General features: G+C 42.0%; 1 protein-coding gene across 2 annotated transcripts in view; it reads left to right on the top strand.

Annotated features, from left to right (window-relative positions):
* The first annotated feature begins 3,580 nt into the window (after positions 1-3,580).
* Positions 3,581-8,095, top strand: part of COL21A1 (collagen type XXI alpha 1 chain) — a 177,565-nt gene continuing 173,050 nt past the window's right edge. For both annotated transcript variants that reach the window (XM_019799345.2, XM_011224576.3), the window contains exon 1: positions 3,581-4,028. The gene's annotated coding sequence lies outside the window, so the exon portion shown is untranslated. The remainder of the gene's footprint in view (positions 4,029-8,095) is intronic.

Raw genomic sequence — 8,095 nt, 5'->3', positions numbered from 1 at the left:
GATAATGGTTAATTTGATCATTTAGTCATAGATGCTGGCCCATCTAAACCTGACCAAGAAAATGCACATCTTGGATTTGGTACTGAATGTAGTAATCTGATGAGGTTTGGGCTGTCTTCATTTGGGGGAAAAATTGCATTTGGAAGTTGCACAGCAAATGGTGTAAATGTGGTGAACATTTGTTGCTTTTTAATATCCCCTTCTATCAGGTTTGTTTCCTCTTTTTTAGTTAACAGAGCCCTGATTCTATCTGAAGAAATGCCATTCCCCTCTTCAGAGCCCAGTCTGTGGGCTCCATGGATGGAGCACGTGACCCAAGACTCTCCAGTCAGCACCCTGGATATTCCTTACATGGGAACTGCTTCAAGGTTGGCCACCTAGTCAAGCAGTCTCCTCGTGACTTTGGGAACTATGTAAGTCCACTCTGTATTTGAAAGAGTGCTACTGGGGCAATGCTGATTTTATGGTCAGATTGATCAGATGATACCTGGTTGTCAGCTGGTGTACTAGGGTTAGACATTTCCCCACCACTGGCTTTGGGTCTGTCAGGGCTCTAGCTAAGGGAGTGGGCATGTAATCCAAGCCAGGCTAATTGGACTCTCTCTCTGGACTCTGGGTCTTGGGCAGAGTGCTTGCAAGGGCAGGAAAAATAGATGCAGTCTGTTTTCTCAAGCTGTGTTACCTTAACAAGACTGTTGAGCAGTAATTGCTACAGAGACTCTGGCCCCACCCAGTCTGTCTTTAAGCCTGGTTCTCCAGCTTTCCTATCATTTCTATGACCAGTATCTTTCTAATATATTCCTTTGCTGTTGAACTCATCCAGAGTTGGTTTCTGTGACTTGCAACCCCAAGACCATCAGGTAACGCACCCTTTCGTTTCCCAGGCTGCCTATTGTACTTTTGAAACTTCTCACTCCCTTCACACATATCCTTGATTTCAAGGATGAGGAAGGACATAATAAGATTGGCTTGGGACGATCCTGCCTGCAGTCCTAGAGAGAGCATTTGAGAACTGTCTTCCTTTATGAATGGTGCATTATTTGAGGGTGATTTTAGCTACTTGTGAGGGAGGACAGGGGCTTGTTTTGTTCACAGCACTGTCCCAAAAGTCTAGCCTGATGCCTGGAACAGCATCAGTGCATTCAGTATATATGCACGAAGGCTATTCTCCCTTGGTCTTGTCACATTAGCAGATTTGTTCATTCAATAAATATTTGTTTATTGTTCACATGGGAATATAATGGTGAGCAATACAGATATGACCCTTGCTTCCTAATAAAGCTGACTTTTAGTTGTAGCTGTTTGGCTCAGCTGTAGTAGATTTGTTAAATATGCTTTAGTTGTTGAGAATTTGAGACTTAAAATGCAATAATAAAACAATAATATAGACTTATTCTCCTAAAGAACAGGAAGAATTATTACCTTGAGCAGGAGTAAGCCCTGAATAGTTAGGGCAGAAGGCATTTCTAAGACGGCAGTATATAAATTATAGCCAATCTTTTTGTAACATAGCTCCTTCTATATCACTAGCCTGGGTTTAGATGGGGTTGAGATGAGACAAAAGGGATTCTAAAGGAAATGAAGGATTCTTTTGGTCTCTTCTGCTCTGATATTGGGGTCAATGACTTAGATCTCTGTTACTGAGGAGGAAGATTTGGGTACAATAATGTTCTAAAACAAAAATTGGGAAATTTTACTTGGCAAGCATATTCTCTTTTCTAATTTTTAAATTTAAATGTTTATGTACAAGTCTTAAATAATTAAAATATTTATTAAATAGTAAATAAGTAAAAGTTAAATAATTGATAAATTATTTATTGAGGAATACAATAATTAAATAATATTAATTAGATATTAAAATATATTAGAGAAGATAACCCAGGGAATTCAGACTTTGCTAGAATATCTGGGTTTATAGTCACTGCGTTAATCTTCTATTATTGCATAACAAGTTTTCCAAAGCTTAGCAGCATAAAATTACATGAATTAAGTCTGAGTTTCTGTAGGTCAGAAGTCTGAGGCATGGACGGTCAGGCAGCAGAAGTTGAGGTATGGCTGGTGTTCAGAGGATAAGGGGGTGAGGAGGTGGGGTGGAAGTAGCAAATCCTGAGGGTGGAGAAGAAAGAGTCTTAGAGACATTTTAAGGAATTCAGAGCTTATTTTAAGAGCAGTGGAAAACCACGTTGGGGTTTTAATCAGGAAAGGGTCATATTTACTTTAGAGAAAACAGGCCAAGTCCCATCTTAAGCAGTTGGTTGAATGGTGGTGACTTTGAGAAAGACCGGGAATGCAGAGAGGAGGAGCAGGCTTTTTAAAAGAGGAACAGAAAGAGAATAAACTCAGGCTTGACCACATTTTATTTGAAGTGCTTGTCATTAATTCAAGTGAAGATGTCCTGTGGACATTTGGGATACCAGCTAAAAGTGAGAGAGACCTGGGTTGGAGATGTAGACATAGGAAAACATGAAAAGCTTTTGACTTCAATACATGAAAAGCAGAGGGTCATGCTTTGAGAATCTAAAAAGTCATGAAACCTCTCCCCAGAAAATTACTGTATATATATTGCTGCTATCTGTGTTTCCATATTGGGAAGTTGTGGTCATATTTTCATTGGTATGACCCAGGAGGAAACATATCTGTATACTAATGGACTATAACATGAATGTATAAATGAATGAGGCAATGCAGAAAATGATAATCATCCCAAGATGTTTCTATCTGACCTGAACTTAGTAGGACTTAGTTATTGAAGGAAGGAAGAAAGGCATTTCTTTATGAAGGTTCTCCCCTGGGGAGAAATTGATTCACACATTCACTCAGTCCATATTTATTGAGCACCTACTATGTTCCAGTGTTGTTCTAGATGCAGAATGTAAAGCTAGGCACAAGACTGATTCTCTGTCCTCGTGGAGCTTCTCTTGAGATGGATGCAAAGGAGAACAAATAATACAATTTCAAAGAGCGATAAGTAATCTGTTGAAAATGAAGTGGGGTTAGGGGCTGTGAATGGTTGTGGGAGTTCCATTTGGATGAAGTATGCAGGAAGGACTCTGTGGAAGGGGCATTTGAGACCTGAATGAAGAGAAGCAGGCAACCATGGTAAGGTCTGGGAAAGAGCTTTGGAGGTTGATAAAGTAGGGAGAGAACACACTGGTGTGCATAAGGAAGGACAAGCAGGTCACACGGGCGGGGGGTAAAGCAGAGTGAGAAGCGGGGAGAGCGACAGTTGAGGGGGACAAGGTAGTCCAGGGCACATGGGGGTCCAGGGCACACGAAAGTTACAAAACTTTCTGGCGCTCTATGAGTAATGGACAGAGCAACAGAGTATTTCTTTATTTCATAAAGGCAGTCGCCTTATTCCAGAACTTCCTGTAACTTCTAGGACCTCAAAGGTAACTGCCTACCCGTTTGAAAGTGAACTCCTCTCATGTTTTCTGGCAGCTATTACCTCAGGTCAAAGGCAGGTGCAACAGTCAGCTGCCCAGCAGACCAGGGCGCCCCCTGGGGGCTGTTCTCACGGGCCAAGGAAGGCCGGCACCTCTGATCAGTGCATGGAGGTTCCCCAGGTCCTCGCCTCCGTTTGGTGCTCGCCCTTTCACCCTCGGCGTCCCTTTATCTTTCCCGCTTCCCGGGTAGTTCCTCAGTATGCTTCTCCAGTCGCGCACTGTCTGGTCCTGGCGGGATTTGAACTGAGCGTGTTTCCATCAGGGTTAATTAGCAGTCTGCAGTTGGAGATCGCGATCCAAAACCCACCCTCTGGCCTTGCCCACCGGAAAGGGGGCGGGTGGGGAGTGCTAACCTTATCTCCCGGGCTCCGCCTCCAGGGGGCTGAGAGCGAGCTTCAGAGCCGCGGCGCTCGGCACTGGCTGCTGCGGGCAGACGGGTCTCGGGGCGGAGGGGTAGCAAACCCCACTTTAGCCAAGATTCTGCCCGGGTTGGGGCTGGTCGCTGCCTGGGACGCCCCTCGAAGCCCTCGTGCAACACGCAGCCGGCTGCGACCGCCACGCTGACCCTGGACGCCGCGCCAGGTAAGGTGACAGCGCCTTCTTCCCTCTCCCTGCCAGAATGACTAATAGGGGGCTTAGGGCTGGCCGTCCGGGGCTGCAGTTTGACATTTTGGTTGTCCTGAGGGTAGAGTTTCTCCCCGCGCTCAAGCGCTTGGTGAACCGAGAGACAGCCCCGCACGCAGGCGGGAGGCTGGGATGTCAGGGTTTGTCTTGCAAAGTTACTGGGTGTTACTGAATCACATGAGGTTCGCTGGACGCTGATTTCTGCCTTGGGGTCTTAGGCCCCAGAATGCATATTGTGCAGTGATGTACGTCCCTGAGCCTGTCGTCCCCTTGGAAGGGGTGGTGGCGTCCACACGTGGCGCGCCGGGAGCGTGGGCGAGCGCGTAGGGCGGTGGGCGGTGTGTGCAGTCCAGAAGGTTCTTTAAGGGTGCTGCGCAGTACCGGAGCTTGGGGGAACTTTTAAAAACTTGGTGCTTGAGCAGCACCCCAGGCCAATTAAATCAGAGTCTGTAGGAGTGGGACTTAGGGGCATCCACGTTTAAAAACAGCTCTCTCGGGGGATTTCCATGCGGAATAGTTGGGGAACCAGCGAGTGAGAGCAGTGGTTCTCAGAGTGTCATCTCTGGCCAGCAGCATGAACATCACCTGGGAACTTTTAGGGACAATCTAGGGCCCAGGCTGAAACTCTGGGAGTAAGGCATAGCTCTCTGTGTTTTCATGAGCCTTCCAGGTGATGCTAGTGTTCACTCACTTTTGAGAACTATTGGGTTGGATCTCCGTTAAGGTAAGGGCAAGCACCTGCAAATTCCCCTCCACAGGGGGAGGAGGAAAAGGAACACTTATCAGAAGATCTTAGGTATGCATCAGTAGGGTTTTACCCATATCAAAAAACTACACACTGGGAACTTTGGAGGATCCTTTAAAGGGTAGAGACTTAGCTATCATCTTGAGCAATTTTTACATAGTAGAATCTGCATACTTTAGGAGGGAATAGGAATTCTATTTTTTTTAGAGTTGAAATGAAGCCAAAGAAGAAATGTACATAGGAGTCTTCTAGCTGTAATAACATGAATCTTTGGCTCCCAATGAGATGATTCCAGATCATCCCTATCATCAGTGTACATTACAGGACATTTTTTTTTTTTAAAGCAGTTGGAGGTTTAAGGGATTCATGCCAATTCTCCAGATTGAAAGGAAATTCAGCATTGCAGGTCTCTGGATTATCTGAAGTGGCTCCCCCCCTTTTTTTTCTTTTAATAGGGATCTGAGATTTCAAAATTTTGGTTAAAAAAATTTTTCCAGCTGTTTCTAAGTCAGTACAGAAATAGAATGACTTAGAAAATAGGCTTAAATGGATTAGAAAATCTGATGTTGGGTAAAAAGCTAGAATAGGCATGACTCCAGTCCCAGCACATGTGTGCCTGGTGAACACAGTGCTAACCATAGCAAGACTTTCTGTACAGAGAACACTTATTTTCCAAACTGATATTTTCTGTGCCAATTTGTGATTGTGGTACATTGAGTTGTTAAGGGGGAGGGACTAAGCTTGTGTTTAGAGAACTGGGGAAAATATAGGTAGTGGTAAGGAACAGGAGCCTTTGTCTGAGGGTCAAGACTCAGGTTCAAAACATGCTCTTCTGCTTTCCTGTGCTCTAAGAAGGTTGCATAACTTCTCTGGGCCTCACTTTCCCCATCTGTAAAATGGAGACTGTAGTAGTACAATGTCCTTCATAATTCTCACATTTTTGTCTATTAAGTGGAAATAATGCTTCTAAAGTGTTTAAAATAGTGAATTAAATAATTGTTAGCTTCAGATATACGTACACCACGCTCACACTAAGAACAAAAAACTCTAATCCCCAAAAACCTTGAAAAAGATGTTGATAACATGGTCACATTTTGTATTTACATGCTAACCTAACCCTTAGAATTCACAATTTTTGCTTTTCACCAGAATGTGAACATATGAATATTTTCAAATTCTCTTCATAATTTTATTGCATGTTTTATATGGAACTTTCTAGAATTTTTTTCTTTTGATTAATTTCACATCATCTAGTCTTTATTTGCTGTTTGTGGTGAAGGATTTCATTCACTATCTGGTGGATTTTATAATCCATTAACATTCACTTTAAATAGTCTTAAAATCTGACTCCATAATATCAGTCCTTAGGAAATTCAGATGGTAAGCGAGCATCTATATGTGACTTTCTGTGGCATCCAGGAGAGCCACTTGAGAAGTACCACCTGGTGTTTCTTAGGTTCTTGAGAGTGAGCATAGAATGAAACCTTATCTAGCTACATGAAGATTTGTTCAAGGGAATATAAGAGAAAGCAAAATGAGGACACAGAGCAAGGACAGGCCTAAACTGGCAGAAAGAGTAGGTGAGGTAATTTAAGAATCCTTTCTCCTTAACTGCAATAATTTCAAAATGCTTCAAACCGCATACACAAAAAGCAATTCTTTGCACATTGTTTGATTGGAACTGATCTGGATGATCTCTTAGGACCAAATAGTTCTGGTGAAAAAATATGGTATCAATTTCAAAAAGGATGCCAAATTATTCTGTACTTTGAAATTAGTCTTGATTATCCTTTGATTTCAGTGATAAGTTGAATATTAGATTTCTCAAAGCACCTTTTTATAATTCATTGTGCATCTTTGAATTCAGGAGGTTATACCTGCCTCTTACTAATCTTCTGTTACATCCTGGAGACTGAACGTAATCCAGCATATGAGCATCTTAGTAACTCCTTCATGCAGGCAATCAGTCTTTATTAGGATACTTCTGACATTTCAAGTGCATGTTATTAAATTGAATATAGTTAGAATTTAATGTTACTAAATGTCATTACAATTTAGTATGAGTAGGGTTTTCTGTTTAACTCACTATGTATGAAATGAAGAGTAGCTGTGGGGATGAAAAGGAAAGATCAGAGGTACATCTCTTGATGGGAAAAATGAAGGTACGTGGAAGCAAATTCAGACTCTCAGTAATCAAATCATGTGTTCTGGATAATTTATCTGAAGAGCTGAGTCCTCGATGTCGCAATTCTCAGTGAAAGGATGTGGCAGCACTGTTGCAGTGAGTGGCCAATTAGGAATGATCAATACTGCAAAGCCCCACAGTGATTTTATGGTTCTCCACTTAGACGCGTAAGGATACGCATAAGAACTGGAGCAGAGATAGTCTTAGCGAAGCTAGCTTAATTGCACTTGATTTACATAACCTGGCTCACTTAGAAAGGTTTTGATGAGCGTTACCTGGCATTCATTTAGTTCGTTTTGAGGGCCCTCTTTTGTTCCAAAGTGGATGGTTTTACTATTATGGCTAATCTTGGAAGTCGTGTGAGTAAAACACATCAGTGGAAATGGGTACATGTTTTTATTTTGTATTTATCGTCTTTGGATTATATTTCTTAGCATGCAATAGTAATTCTTCAGCTAGATTCATTATCATTCTTGAGAGACACAAAGTACAAATGTTTATTTTTGGCATGTGGTCCAGTCTCACGCAAAGAGAATATGCCATGGAGGCCAAGTTCCCCAACTTTCTTTATCTTATGGTTGAGGACACTCTTAAGCCAGACTGCCTAGCCTTTTAGGTGACTCAGCCATTTAGTAGTTGTTTAAACTTGGACAAGTTGCATACTCTTTTTGCTTCTGTTTCCTTATTAGTACAATTGGGGTAACAGTATCTACCTCAGCAGGGTTGTTATATGGAGTAAATGCATTAACATACATAAGGTTCTTTTAACAGTGCCTGACTCATAGTAAATGCTTAATAAGAATTTGCTGTTATTTTACTTTGCACTTAATGAATGGTTTAAGCTGGGGCTCTCTTTTCTGTTTTCACCTCTAAAAATTGAATCCTAAAAAAAAAAATAGGTTATGTTCATTTGATTGTTTTTGTGTTTTAGATAGTGGGAGATTTTGTTCTAGAATAAGTGAAGTACTTCAGGTTTCTCAGAAAATAATACAACATTTTGAATAACATTTCTAAAAGTTCCTAGATGCTTGCGACTGCTGGCCAGAGCCCACCCTTTGAGAATCACTGCTTTTACATGCTGGTTCTTTTTTTTTT

Source organism: Ailuropoda melanoleuca, chromosome 19 (assembly GCF_002007445.2).
Source record: "Ailuropoda melanoleuca isolate Jingjing chromosome 19, ASM200744v2, whole genome shotgun sequence".
NCBI lineage: Eukaryota > Metazoa > Chordata > Mammalia > Carnivora > Ursidae > Ailuropoda > Ailuropoda melanoleuca.
This window is presented reverse-complemented; position numbering and strand designations above follow the sequence as displayed.